We start from the raw sequence: 15093 nt of genomic DNA on the forward strand, positions 1-15093 counted from the left end.
GGAACTGAACACAGCACTCCAGGTGTATTTGATCAGTGCTGAGCAGAGGGGAAGGATTACCTCTTTTAACAGGCTGCACCATCCCTCCTGATGCAGCCCAGGACACTGCTGGCCTTCTCTGCCACAAGGACACATTGCAGGCTCAAGGATTTCCCCATCTCTAAATGGATGCTCCAACTCAAGAGGGGTTAAAAACTGTCACAAACATACAAGTCACTATGAGCACACCTGCACAAATACAGATGTGGGTTTGTAGAGATGGCACGATCACAGAAGTCTTGTTTCTTGTTTCCAAGGGATGTGAGTCACATGCCCAGAAATGCTTGGGGTTTTTTTGGGAAGAGACACCCAAAAACACTCGACCAAATGTATCAGGGAAATATTTTCCTTTACTAGGCACATAAGCTATGCGACAATTTCCATAGTTTATCCAGTTAATGTTCAACTTTGGAACTATGCCTGTGTTGGTAGGGGTAGATCCTTTCACTCCCTGCCTTGATACAGCCACATGTAAGACCCTCTCTACCCTACTTCCTTTAGGATTGTGGGCTGTTACCATTTTCCATCTCAAAAAAATCTTGCTATTTTTCTTTAAAATGCACATATCAGGAAAAAATAATACATCTGCCATTAGCACCAAGGTAGGTCTTTTTAGCTTTCTTCAAAACTTCACTTTTATCCAGTATCTTTTTGTTTCTGCCATTCTGGGGAATGCAAGAGCCTAAAACATCTTACATTACTGAGAAAATGTAACAGATTACAAATCTTTAAAAAAGCAAAACCAAAACACATCTTCTGCCACTGGTATTCAAATTTCAGTCTACAGAAAACAAAAAGCCTACTCTATTTTTAGTTTGTCCAAGAAAATCCAACCTCAATTCAGTTAACTTCAGTCTCAAATCAGTTAACTTAGTGCTGGGCTGTCCAGCTCTACCAGGAAGTTTTCAGAGATTTGGAAGCCTGAAAATCTTAAAACCTGCTGTCCTGTGGTGAAATGGCTGTCAAGCAACTGCTCTCCAATCAATACCAGGGCAGCGTGGAACACACTGCTGATTTCAGGAGCAAATGGGAATACAGTGTGTTTTTTAAGGTCATTGCCAAAGGGCACTCTGTTTAATTTATTTCTTAATATTGCTGTCTATGAATTGAAGCTGAGACCCTTAGATATAGTGCACTCCAGGAAAAAAAATTTCCACCAATACACGTTAGATTTGACCTCTTTCCATTTCCAGAATGAGTCACCCTGTCTGGATGCTTTCTGAGCACGAAAACTTGAACTAATTAACTTTCCCTGTGACAATATTGGGCAGTCAGACAATGCCTACGACTGTACAAAGTGTACGCCGTCATGCTTAGCAAAGTACTTTTATTCAAATTTGTTCTGTCAGAAGAAAATCCTCTAACAAAACTAACATGGTTATGTGAAAAAAAAAAAGTATTCTTCTCATTTAAATACAAATTTAAGAGACTTAGCTAGTCAACCTAACATCTTTTATTTGTGCTACAGACTATTATTAAGAGTGTGAAAGGCTCGTCAAGAGGAAAATGGGCCTCTCAAACTGTCTAGTGACATGGCCAGGTTGTGTTTCAGGTCATGCTGCTGGCAAGAGAGCTCCATAATCTCCAGGGTTCCTGGATGGAGTTCAAGGTGTTGGCTGGACTCTGTGTTGCCCTAAATGGCTTCACAGGGTTATGCTTATTTGAGAGACAATTCCTGTGCCTGTACCACACGGCTGCAGTTGTCACTTTGGACTGAAGCCTTCTGTGAGAGCTGCCAGCAGTGGATTTTCTACAAGACTTTCAACCTTGCCATTTACTCTCTAACAGGATGACAGGGCCAGAGAATTTGTTAAGGTCCAATTTTTTACCCGGATTTAGTAAATTAAGAATCAGGGAAGACAGAGATAGCCAGAAGGTCTGTCAAGATGCATTTAGAATATAATTATTTCTTACTCTCTGTGAAAGCTTTTCATAGACCTGACAAATAGCAAGAATAGACAGATCTTACAGGAAGTGGGTTACTGTAGCTGCAAATCCAAGTTCAAAAATAAATAGTGAGAAAATAGCTACACAGAAGTCTATCTCACTACCTGCCAACTGGCCATGGTTTTTCCAGATCTGCTGTATCCCTGAACTCAGGAGAGACCACCAGGAAGTTCCCACACTGAATGGTGTACTTTGAAATTATGATATGTTATGTGTTAATAAAATAGCTTGCTTGCTTTAATTTAATAACTCAATATATCAAAAAAGAGACAAACCATCTGTTAGAGATGGCACATAATAGGTCCTCAGAGTCTCAGAGTCATTTCATCCTAAGCTCAGAAGTTTGCAACTTTTAAAGTAGAAATGAATGTTGAAGTAAAAATTTCCTGATGTTTAGTTTCCACTTTATTAATCTTTTTTCATTTTTTTCTTTGTTTTTTTATTGTTGGGGTTTGTTTGGTTGTTTTTTGTTTGGTTTTTTTTTTAAGTTGGAAAGCTGACTAGATTTTAATCCTGTGATGCCTTCACAGATTTCTTCAAAAAGGGTAGTACTTTGGACCCTTTTTGGCCCTACTACAGAGTTCACATTTTGCTTTTCAGAGTCCCATCTCATCATGAAATTAGATCCAACAATGGAAGATGCAATGGGGAAGAAGTCATTCAGAACTGGTGATGCTATTAACATTTAGAATTTAGTATTTTCATTTAGAAGGGCTCTCTAGATCCAGCTATTCCAACAAATCCCCACTCAACACAGGGTCAACTACAGTAGGTTGCTCAGTGCCTTTTCCAAGTCAACTTTGGGGCGTCTCCAAAGCCAGAGATTCCACACTTTCCCCAGACACCTATCCCAGTGTTTATACTCACATTACACGGCTGAAGACAGCAGCAGGATTCTCCCTTAATCTTCTCTTAGGCTGAGGAAATTCAGCTCTCCCAGTCTCTCCTTACATGTGATGTACTTCAGCCCCCAAATCACCCTGGTAGCTGTCCACTGGACTTGCTCCAGTAAATCACTGCCATCTCCTGTTCTCTGGACACCACAACTGGACACAGTGCTCCAAATGTAATCTCATCAATGCCAAAAGGAGGCAAATCATCAGCCTGATCTGCTGGCTGTGCTCGTGCTAATACAGCCTATTTGGCTTTATTACTGGTTTTTGCAACATCACCTGCATTTATCAAGGGATGAGGCTTGACTTTCCACAAAAGCATTCCATGTCAGCAGATGAACTAAACTCTACTTGCAATGCCCACTGGGGGCACCCGTTTTCAGTCTGACTGCTACAAATGTTTTCTCTCCAGAGCTCCCAGGTGCATAGGGATGAGCGTATCCAAGCTGCAGAGGAACAGTTCAAGCTGCTGGCATACATTTGTAGAGGACAGCAGGGAAGATCAGCTTTAAGATGATAATGCTTGTTTTCACATTAATTAATTTCCTTATCTGAGGTCTCTCTTACAACAACTGTACACATCAAAAGGTAATTGATTTACTAATGTTTGAAATTTAGCAAGGTGTCCCATGTGAACTGTTCTGCTAGCACAGCCTAAGGAAACTTTGGACCTGACAGACTTGTGAAACAAATCATAGGGAAGATCACTACCAAATACTGAACAAAACATTATGGAGAGACCAGGCTTGGTACCAACACAGTTAAACTTATGAAAGCCAAACAGTAATTATTTTGAGCCTCGAAAAAGACTGACTGCATAATTTCACTATGCCGAAACATGTTACATCTCTGAAGATCTGTAGTTTAATTTCTCCTATTTATCAGGCAAGGGTGGTTTACCAAGTTTCACTTATGACATAAGTGATGGTCAATTCAGAGCTCACAAGAAAGGAAGTTGAAACTTTGAATGAGTCTTAGTAACAAGGGCGAATTCCAGCTACCAGGCACCACCTAAACACATTATGAGCCACACAGTCTTTTGCTGGAACCAGATGAAAGTCACATCAATGTATGCATGATACCAGATGTTATTTTCTTCCACACAACAGCTCCAACAAAAAGCTATTAACAGACAAGTGAACAAGTGGCTGAGGAAACAACAATTGAAGCAGCAAACACTGGTTTTAATCTTTCAGTAGTAAGCATGAGCTATAAGCAACAACTTCAAGAAACCCAGACAGTAATCCCAACAGTGACAGTCCCAAAAACACTAACGAGTCCAACTCCCAGCTCAGCAAGAGCAGTGATAGCCCAGTTAGCATCCCAGCAGGAATGGCAGCAGCAATCCCAGAAGCAGCTGCTACAGAGACTCGAGAACCCAGGTGCACAGCCTTGGGCACTTGCTCATCATGGCCCTTTCCTAGCCAGAACAAACTATTTCCAGAGATGTATCTGATTTTACAAATAGTATGTAATGGAATTATTCCTGAAGCAGAAATCATCCGAGGTCTTCAAATCAGTTCAATGCTTTAAGGTAGAAAGGCTTCAGAGAATATTGCTGCAAACTATGAGGCTCTCAGACCTTCCACTTAGACAAAGGGGAGAACTCCATGAAAGCTCTGAAGTTACTTCTTACAAGAGAAGTGTCTCTCATCAAGGATAAGGCCATGCACTCATACTGGAAAGATTAGATAGCTCAGTGATTCAAACAGTAGCTTCACAGGTAACAAAGGACTGAGGAGACCTGTTGAGAATCAGGGCACCAACTGCAGTGGGGACTAGGAAAGCACAGAGATGAGGACTTACAGGTATCAGCTACTTCAAAGTTTGCAAACCAAAAGGAGACAAGGAAGTAGTTTCTGTTAAAGGAAATACAATTTTCCAGACAATCTCTGCCAAACCATCAACTTTCATTAGTCCCAAGATAATAGATCCAAGTCACAGCACAAGAGACTTTTCATCTCATTGCAAAACTTCAAAGTTTGATGGGACTGATTCATTGATTTTGCAACTTAACACATTACTTTTTACAGCTCTCAGGGGAAGATGGCTCACACAAGATGGCTTGTAATTTAGGAATTCTTAGAACAATTTTGCCTATTAGTAAAGGACTTTAGAAGGATTTAAAAGGATTTAAGATTCTTCCCAGCCTTTGAGCTTTACCTACTCCCAGCAAGCAGACCACATCTCAGGTACTTCCTATGACCTGTGTCACATTTACTGGAGAAGACCTGAGCTGGAGCTTCACTGAGCTCCCCAATCTCTGGCACTCCTCTGCAACTTTCACTCACCTCCCAAGACATTCCTTTCATACCAAAAGAAATTACTGTATTTCTTCCATTGGGAGGATTATTAATTTCCATTAGACTCTCCTGCACTCCCAACTACTGAATGTCTTGCTTTGCCTCACCCTCCTCTCTCCACAGCATTTTCTCAAAATATCAACTTCCTATTAAATCAAATCCCTCCTCCTGAACATAGATTTAGTTTCCTCACTATTAACCTTCCAAAAAACGATTATTTTGACTCAGAATAAGTTTTAAATATTTTGCATAATCTTGAAGAAGTGTCATGCAAAGAACTTGGTCTAAAACAGAGGTACTGGGAGCTGTATTTGTGAGAACTAGGAACTTTCTACCTCCAAAGTATAGCCGACCCCAGGATGGTCTACCATTCTATTCAGTGTCTACCTAAACACATATACATGTACATAGACATCCCCCTTCCCAAGGAGGATGATGAGGTACATGAAACTTTGAAGTGTTACACTGGTTTCATAAATCAAGTAAATACAACCTTAAACTGGCCAGGCAGACAGGCGAGGTAGCCTGTCATGCTGTGAGGTGAGCCTGGAAGAATGACAAATCCTGCAGTGGTGGAGGGTGAGCTTCGGTACTCCAGAGGGTAAATGTTGAAAAGGTCTTGTCCAGACCTTTCCAGCTGGGACAGCAGAAGTACAAGTCTGAAAATTAAAGTACACTTTCAAAATACTATCATTCTTGAATACTATGATTCAAGAATGAATGGAGCCTGAGTTTATGAAAAAGCTGGGGATTTGTATCCCCATAACTGGGGACAAAATATCCTAGCAGAATGAGAAAATTTGTGTCAGGTGTCAAGCCCAGCACTTCAAACTAAGCAAAATGCAATTTAAATTTTTGGTAGTGCAAGCTCAGTTGTTTACAAGAGAAATGTGATCTACACCAAAGTAATCAATCCTGATAGGTAAAAGAGAAATTCCTAGTTCATCTAAGCAGAAAGCCCCAAGGTTATGAAAACCTTCCAGTTTCAGCTTCTCACTAAATAACACAGGAAGGAACATATCTTTTTTTGACACAGACTTAAGTTGTCATACAAAAACACTTAAAGATGCAGAACTTTAGAGTGAAAAAAACCCATACAGTAGTTTTCCCTATAGTTCAGGAGAGTTGCCAATTACACAAGATATGGACAACAATACAGATAAGAGAGGAAAAAAGATATAAAAGGAAAAAAATACAGAAGGGAAGAGATTTGCATCTACCAGGAAGGCAATTATGAGCAGATGACATATTTTTTGTCTATGTGCTAATTGGAATGACTGCATGTTGAAACCAAGAGGAATAAAAAATGATTCTGCTTCTTCTTAACCTATCTCATCTCTGCTTTTGTTATATTGTACTCTTAACGTAACATTTAGTAACTAAAATCAAGTATCAACTCTTCAAAGCATAAAAATACAGATCTGTTCAATTAAAGGGTTTCTTGTTTCTAACAAATGGTAGAAGTTGTACATTTACTGTAAACATTTAGCAATCTTGAAGACAGGATGCATTTTAGACATAACTGTACAGAATATGAGAGATAAAACATCCAATAACTTCAAGGATAGAAACATTTCAGTCTCTTCATAGAAACAACTCACTGCAGTCTTTGTACAACATTTGTTTCTTCCAGTACTTTAGATATAATTCCCAGTACCACAAGACACAAAGTGTAACCACCTTAATCACTAATAGGGCTGCTGGCTGGCTGCCATGGCAACAAACACGCAGGAAATGAGCAAACGATGAAATCTCTCTTGAATAACTTAAAGAAAATCCTAACCACGACTTCCGAGTTACATGTGGGACAGAGCTTCACAGAACAGCAAAAGCAGCAGAATAATATCTACAGAACAGGAAAAAGAGGAGATTTACGTCATAACCTTACCCATCACATGTTTTCTAACCTTCCTCTGAGTTACTCTAAGCCCCTTTTCCCCATACTGGTTCAAACCAGAAGAGATTGATTTGATGCAGAAAATAAACAAGATTTTACGACTTGTGTAATGAAAGAAGTCAAACTAAATCTCACATCTCCTTTCTACTAAACATGAAGCTGCTTAGCCAGTCATCTCTAAGTACAATAAAAACTGATCAGAGCCAAGTAAGTTCCCTGTTGCACTTCACACTGACTGAACTGTTTTTCCAGCTTGCTTGAAGAGTATTTCAAGCTGCAAATACAATGTATTTGTATTCACAGGAGAAAAGCTCATGAGGTTTTCTCCTAATCTATGTAAAATTGAACAGTAAATGGGTTTCATGAAATAGCAAACTGAATCCCCAATCTTTTCAAGCCTCATCACTTGCAAGCCGAGTTTTCTTCCAAAAACTATACAGCTCTGAAACACCAATAATGTTTTCAAAGGTTGGCAGAACCCAGAGAAGCAGTCAGTGAAATCACTCCAGTGAGCTGTTGCTCAGCTCAGCAGTCAGCGTGAAAAGCACAATCTACACAGTTGAGTCAAGTCTGTATAATCCCTTCATGCTCTGCCAGGTTGAGAGTATGAGGTTTGTTTTTAAATTGCATACCTTTAATAAACTCTGCTTCTCTCTGTATTTACATTATCTGATGACATTTTAAAACCATGTTTTCATTTGCAGATGCCTAAAAATATTTTAAGTGGAACCCTGTCTATCAGGACCTCAAAAGTAGTAACTGCCTTTTTAAAAGTATCACAAACAGTAATGGTAACTCTAAGACTATTAAGTGACTGCTGCCCTGTCAAAATCTAGTGTACTAATAAAGGTGTAATAACCACGTTGGACTAAAGCCATAAATATGGCAAGGTTTGTGGAGAGATGGAATACCCTAAGTATGGAATACCCTAACTACTTCCATTAGGAAAAAGAAAAAAAAAAAGAATATTTTTTAATTCTTAAGACTAACTGGTCTAAAAAAACCAAAACAAAACAGAGGAGGGAAAACAAAAAATATCTTGCCTTATTTCCCTTAAATAGTGACAAATGAGCATTATCCTGACATGACAATTTTTTCTTTAAAATGACAACATGCTCAAATTTTGATCCATTTGCTTCAGTACTCTGCTAAAGTGTGATCTCACCCCAGAGCATCACTCAATAGAAAATTCATTAAGACTTACCTAATACAGAACTGGAAAAAGTGCTGTTGTGACCTCACTGACTCGCTATATGGGCAAATGCTAAGTAGTACAGAAGTACCCTGACACTTTGAAAACCCCGACATACTTGAAAGGTTTATTTTCTTCCCAGATCAAAAGACTATGCTACTGCTATCTTAAGTATGCTGTTAATTGCATAAACCTAAAAGCCGCAATTATGAATTATGTCTCCACTTCGCAAACAAAACCCAAGTACCAGTAAACAAGACATTTCAATACAGCTGCTGCTGTTAAAGAAATGTGTGGTCTATGCTTCGCTCCGCAGGATGGGTTTACTTAACCCAACTTCCAGCAACATCACCGCCTAAGGGCCACTTGGCCGTGCCCCGAGCCAGGCACGGGAGTGCCAGACAGGACCAGAGCGGCTGCAGAAGGTGCTGTACAAACAGCGCAGCAGTTTCCTCCCCCGGGGACATCATAAAATAACGTCACCGCTCCACAAATACAACCCTACATGCCCGCGTCACTCTGACATGCCTGCAGAACTAGGTCCAAAACACACAGGTGAATGAAAATTAATTTGTTTTAGGAGAAACTGCAAGTTCAAAGCCACAGCTGGGACTAAGAAAGGTGCAACCAAGGCTTTTAGAGGTTTATGCCCGTTACAGTTTGGTTGAACAGAGCAAGCCAACTTGCCCAGAGAATAAAGCTCCACTGCTCTCATGGAATTATTAAAAAAAAACCCAAAACACCAAACACACACCAGCAGAAAAAAAAAAAGAAGAAAACAAACCCAAAAGTCAGAGGCAGGGGAACGGCAAGATGGACAAGAGTACCTGAAATAACTTTTAAATTCCTCCTCAGACAGACGGTACCCGCGGTTCCTCCGTGTCCCCCAGGACAGCTTCAGCTCCGAATGCCGCCGTGGGACCAGCCTCCCGGGAGTGGCCCGACACGACCCGGCCCGGCCCAACCCAGCCCAGCCCAGCCAGGCGCGGCGGGCAGAGGAGGGGAGGGGAGGGGAGAGGAAGGACGGGCGCTCCCCTTGGCTCGGCCCGCGGCTCCCCCAGGGGTGGGCAACGACGAGGCAGAAAACTTTCCGCAGGGGCAGGGCCCGCCGACGGGCCGGACGCGGGCCTGCCGAGGCGCGGGCCGGCCGGCGCCGGCCCGCCGGCCCCCTGAGGTAGCGGAGCGGAGGGACGGAGCTGTCTGCTGGCTCCTACCTCCCCGGGAAGCACGGAGCGGCGGCCGCTTCTCTCCGCCGCCCGGGCGACCTCCGCCGGGCGACCTCGGGGAAGCGCCGGGGGCAGGGCCGGCGCCGCGGCCCCGTGTTGACACACGCGCCGGCTCGGCCCCGGCAATGGGCGGCGCCGGATCGGGAGCGTGGAGCAGGGCAGCCGCTGCCGGCCACGGCACTCCCTTCGCCGCCATCGCCTCGGGCGGGCGCGTACCCCGCCCCGCCCGTAACCCGGCCCCCCGAGCCCCCGCAGTTACCCACCTGCAGTCTGGCGGCAGCCGCATGCCGTCAGGAGAGCGGCACGCCCCGCGTCTGCGGGCGGCGGTAGTGGCCCCAAGGTCGCTTTCTCCTCGTCCGCCGCTGTCCGCCTCATACCCGCGGCGCTGGGAGAGGCTCCGGGGGGCCCTGCAGTCCGCCCGCCGGGCCCCTCTCGCCACCCGGGCGCCCCCGCCCCCTCCCGCCGCGCCGCTGGGAGGCCGGGCCGGGGAGGGCAGTGCCAGGCCAGGCGGGCACCTGCTGGCGGGGTGCGGCTAAACCTGACGGAGGAGCAACCGCTCGGGCTGGCGCTCGGCGCCGCGTGGTGTGGGCCTGGCTGGCCTGGCCTCCGCAGCGGCCTTGTGTGCTGGCAGCTGAGGGACGCGGGTCAGCCTCCATGTCGTGGGTCCCCGCCCCGGGGGGGCCAAGGCCGCCCTAGTAACACCCTCCCGACATACCAAGGCATTACCGTCTCCCGCTGGGGCCAGGCGAGCTGGTACCGCGCTGAAGCGGCCTGGGCGATGTGTCCTCCCGGCCTGGCCGAGGTCCTGCTGCCACCTGAGAAAATCTCCGTGTGTTATGGACACCCACTGCTCAAGTCTCCCCGTGCCATAACTGCCCTTTGCTTTGTAGGTGGAGGAAGGGAGGTCGAGGGAGAGTGTTTTTGCCAAGGATTGCAAACTCCGTCTGTGGCAGAGTCGGTCAAAACCTTAATTTCTGTCCCGTGTCCTAGTGATGAGATGTTTCTTCCTCCCGCAGTTACTTTCATGCAGATAAAGTAATCTACCTCCCACCATCCCACACCCCGCTTTCCCCGCTCCTGCTGAGGCGGCTGAGTGCCAGGAGGCTGGTTAGAAGGCATGAATGAAACTAATGTTGTCAGTACAGCTTGTGAGCTGAGTGAGCATATTGTATGCAAGATGCCACATACAGTATTGCTGCTCACAGACTTGGAGTGTGTATGTGTGACTTGATCTTACTCTACTATTGAAGTTTATAAAGAACTCTTCCAGTATGCAGCAGAAAGTGGGCTAAATGCACGGTTTGTTTTTCCAATAAGCTGGCATAGATTTGCTTGGACATAGATAATAGAGGAATGGAGCTATCACAGAAACCACTAAAAGTTAGGGGTTGGAAGGGACCTTGAGAGATCATCAGGTCCAAGCCCCCTGCCAGAGCAGGGTCACCTACAGCAGGTCAAGTAGGATTGTATCCAGGTGGGCTTTGAATGTCTCCAGAGAAGGAGACTCCACAACACCCCTGGGAGCCTGTGCCAGTGCTTTGTCACCCAATGAGGCTATGTTTATTTCCTATATATTTTTCAATAGACCCTCCCTCTTAGAGCTGCAATAAGTGCAGTGCAGTACGTAAGTGCAGTGGCATGATTTTGTCTGTACAACTCATTCAGTAGCAGGTCTGTTGGGTTGTGTAGTGTACCTCATCCCCACCCTAGGCATGAGTTTGGAGGTTTTAGCTCATGGTACAGGGGACTGGCTCTCTTCTCTGGTTACCTAGCTGTGTAGAAGGAGTTTGAGACCTCTACTAAAAAAAATACAAAATCCTTGTTTCCTCAGTTCCAGACCTGCTGATGCTGTTTCAGGAATGTCAGAGTGGTGTTCACATGAAACTATGAATGTTAATTTAGTAGATGAAATTGGTGAAAGCAAGACTAAAGAGTTAGACACTTGCAGTGCACTTTGCTGCTTATGGAAGCCTTTTCTGGTGATTGAAGAGTGTATGAGTCAGTTAAAAGCACTGCAATGCTGGAGAAAATTATTCTCAATTATCAGAATGAGAGAGAACAATACAATATGGGGTGGAACTGATTTTGAAACTACTTGAAGTCACAAGAGAGTTTCACATTAACTTTTTTTTACTCCTGTTCCTGGTGAGTTTGTCTAAAGGATTGTTTTGACCTCATCTCCTGTTTAGATGTACCTACAGTACCTTTCCAATTTAAACAAACTTGTGGTAGTCAGAATCCAGGATTTTTCTGTCCCATGACCACAAACCCCAAATATGGCAGTAGTACCTTAGAAGAGAGGGTTGCACATGTTGAAAGACTTTCTTTGGGTAGGAGAGTCAGGAGCTGAGCATTAGTATGACTCCAGCACTACTATCTCTCTCCTCTCCTCTGGGTTTTGTTCCCCATTGTATGGCCACAGTCTTTCCCAGACCACTGCTATTCAGGTTTTGCCGAAACTCAAGGTTTCTATATTTTCTCTGGGACTTTCACACATTGCACAACGCTTTCCTGTTTAGCAAATGGAGGAAAACATTGTCATTAATCAATGAGAAGACACTCGTGAGTTTAATCCCTATTCAGAAACAAGAAGAGCAAAACCAGGACTGGCTGTCCCATTCTGAAACTAGAACCTTCTTAATTTCCAGAATTTGTATTTGCCCAACTATAATGTAACAACACTAAATAGCAAGTTTATAAACAATACTTTTTCTATAAAACTGTCCTGTGCATATTGTGCTTCTCTCTTTAGGAATCTCTGTCAAGTCAGACTTGCTTTAGATTTTCAGTAGTTACCTTTTTTTTTTTTTTAATTAAAACCTCACACATTCATATCTTCAAAATTTCTTTAGCTTTTCAATTACATTGTGCACTTCATCTTCCATTTCTGCTCTTCCCTTACAAACTACATCTGTTTTCCATTACTTACATGTTTTCTGCCAGTGACATAGAGAACGCCTCTTTCATTCCTGCAGTTGTTCAGTGAACTGGCCAGCCCATGTAATTGAGCTTACTCCTTACTCTCTTGGCCCAGGGAACCTGTGTTTTGTGCCCACTTCTCAGGTAACCCCTGCCCAAAGCTGTTGTGATCGAGCTTTTTCTTGAGATTATCAGATGTGCCACAGTGGATTAACTGATTTCAGCAGAATGTCATCACTATTAATGTCTGTTGCTTCTGTCTTCTTAAATAACTATTCCTTTTCTTGAAGATTCTAAACAACTCTACTTGCTGGCTTTCTGCCTCTGTCTTTTGAGTACTTTTTGCAGGTACCCCCTCATCCTTTCCTTTTTACCTTTAACCACAGTTACAATCCTTGATTCCAAACTGTCACCCTTGAAATGTCTAGATGACTTCAGCTTTCTTTAGCTTTCACCTAGCATTATTTTCCCTTTTCAGCTACCACATTGTGTCCATTAACATTTTTATCACAGCGTCTTGGGCTGCTTCTGCCATTATTTGTGTAGAAAAGCCCACATACTTCATATGACAAAGCTGCTATGACAATGTACATTTTGTTAATTTATGTTACCACAGCAACTGAGTCATGGGAAAATATAATGTTACATTGTTTGATAGTGTACCTTAGTATTCTGCTAAAAAGCTAGGGAAACATCCTCTGTGTAGAGCTGCTATGGAGCTGGGGCTTATCTAGGCTGATATCCATGCCAGCAGAGTAGGTATCAAGGACTGGTGTCAAAATGGTTCTAAAAATTAGGATCCCCTAGAATCTATATCCAGTTCTGTTCTGGGAAGAATTTCAGGCATGTTGGAGGAGGAAGGGGATTAGGAGTTTGACAAATAGAAAACTGATCTAGAAAAAGAAAAGGAGCAACTGGTGAAAACGTAATCTGAATGAGTCAGCAATGTGTTTTCGTGGCAAAATAGCTGCCCTCATACAACCCTAAACATCCACTGGGCTGACTGTGTGACCAATGTCACTGTCCTTGAACGGGCAGGGGTCACCAGTACTGAGGCCATGCTACTGGGGACACAGTGCTGGGCAGGGCACATCTCCAGGATGGAGGATCACCACCTCCCTGAGATTGTGCTCTGTGGTGAACTTGCCACTGGCTGCAAGAGAGGAGCCCAAAGAGGAGATACAGGGACTCCCTGAAACAATCCCTCAGCTTTGGCCATACTGACTGCCAGCAGTGCTCCACTCTGGCCTCCAGTTGGGAGACATGGAGACATCATCCATAATGCTGCTGCCTCCTTTGAGAACACACGGAAAATCAGTCTGGAGGAGGAAAGACAGCACAGAAAGAGCTGTGCCTTGGCTGTCCCCTCACAGGACACTTTCTGCTGTGTCTTTTGCAGCCTCACTGCCTGTCCCTTGTTGGCCTCACCAGCCATCAGCGTGCCTGCAGCAAGCCTGGGGAGAGAGAGCCCTTCTGAAATCTTCATTTGTGAAGCCACATGATGAGTAAACATCCCAGGGAGAGGCACACATGGGAAGCAGTCCATGGACTGCTCTATGCAGTATTGGTTGGATGCCAGTGGAAGGGCCACTTTTGTGCACTGTAGGTCAAGAAGTGAAATGAGGAGGCAGGGCAGGTGGCAACAAAAATGAGCAGGAGACAGGAAGACTAAAGGAATTGGAGTTGTTCAGGCTAAAGAAAAGGCAGGAGAAAAACATTCAAAGAGCTTTCATATAGTTAAAAGCCCATTGCAAAGAGAAAGGGAATCATCCATTCTTGGAAGGTAGGGTGAGATGGACTTAAATTGCATCAAGGAGGAAAAGCTTTTTTAATGGTAACATTAGTGAGGCACAGCTTTATGCTACAGAGACTATGCTATAGTCTCTGTTACTGGTAGTCTCTAAGTACGTACTGGACATACAGTAAGTACTATTGATCTGGCATTGGAATTGGAGGATGGACTAGGTGACTAATCAAGGTCCATTTCAGACCTATTTTTCTGTGATTACCTATAATCTAAGGCTTTTCATTAATCATCATTGCCCACTTCCATTGTACATTCTGTTTTGTTTGGAGGACAAAACATGTTTTGACCCATTTTTCTCTTAGTGAAGTTGAAAACCAAAGCCTTTATCATTTTCCTGGCAGTGTCCTGCAATGAACACCAACTGGTGAATTGTACTACAGTGCTGAGGTAACTATTATAATTTCATGTGAGTCAAGCATGCAATAAAAACTATTTAAATGACTGCTGCCAGTCTATTCAAACAGGTTCCACATAGACCCTACATAAAGGTAACCTAAATCTGAGATTTGTTTTACATATACTAGATAAAATTACTCAATTCATACAATGTTATTGTATGTCAGACCTGCCTCTAGCCCACAATCCTAAATTCTGCAGTCTTCACTGCTAGGAGCCCACGTGAGTTTTCATTTTGTGAACTGTACAATGGTATTTATTTTCTAAGCATGATTTGCTTTTGCAAAGACTTGGGTATTTAAAAAAATGTAGTTTAACATTCACTTATCCATAAATAGCTCACACCAAGAACTGGCCTTTTTTTCCTTGGCAGATCTAAGCAATAAGAAGTATGCCTGATAAGTTTTCTATTTTTCTGACATGTTATCTAGTCTGTTTAGCTATTACTTCTTTCAGCAGACTTTTGCTGTTAGA

At 43.5% G+C, this 15093-nt stretch overlaps 1 protein-coding gene across 2 annotated transcripts in view; it reads right to left on the reverse strand.

The window, feature by feature from the left end:
- Window positions 1-9899, reverse strand: part of ZC3H12C (zinc finger CCCH-type containing 12C) — a 40895-nt gene extending 30996 nt beyond the window's left edge. The window contains exon 1 of one of the 2 annotated variants that reach the window (XM_030469285.1): window positions 9761-9899. The gene's annotated coding sequence lies outside the window, so the exon portion shown is untranslated. Of the gene's footprint in view, window positions 1-9098; window positions 9208-9760 lie in introns of those variants that run through there. The other variant, XM_030469284.1, reaches the window with a different exon arrangement.
- Window positions 9900-15093: the final 5194 nt, after the last annotated feature.

This window comes from Calypte anna, chromosome 1 (genome assembly GCF_003957555.1).
Source record: "Calypte anna isolate BGI_N300 chromosome 1, bCalAnn1_v1.p, whole genome shotgun sequence".
Lineage (NCBI taxonomy): Eukaryota > Metazoa > Chordata > Aves > Apodiformes > Trochilidae > Calypte > Calypte anna.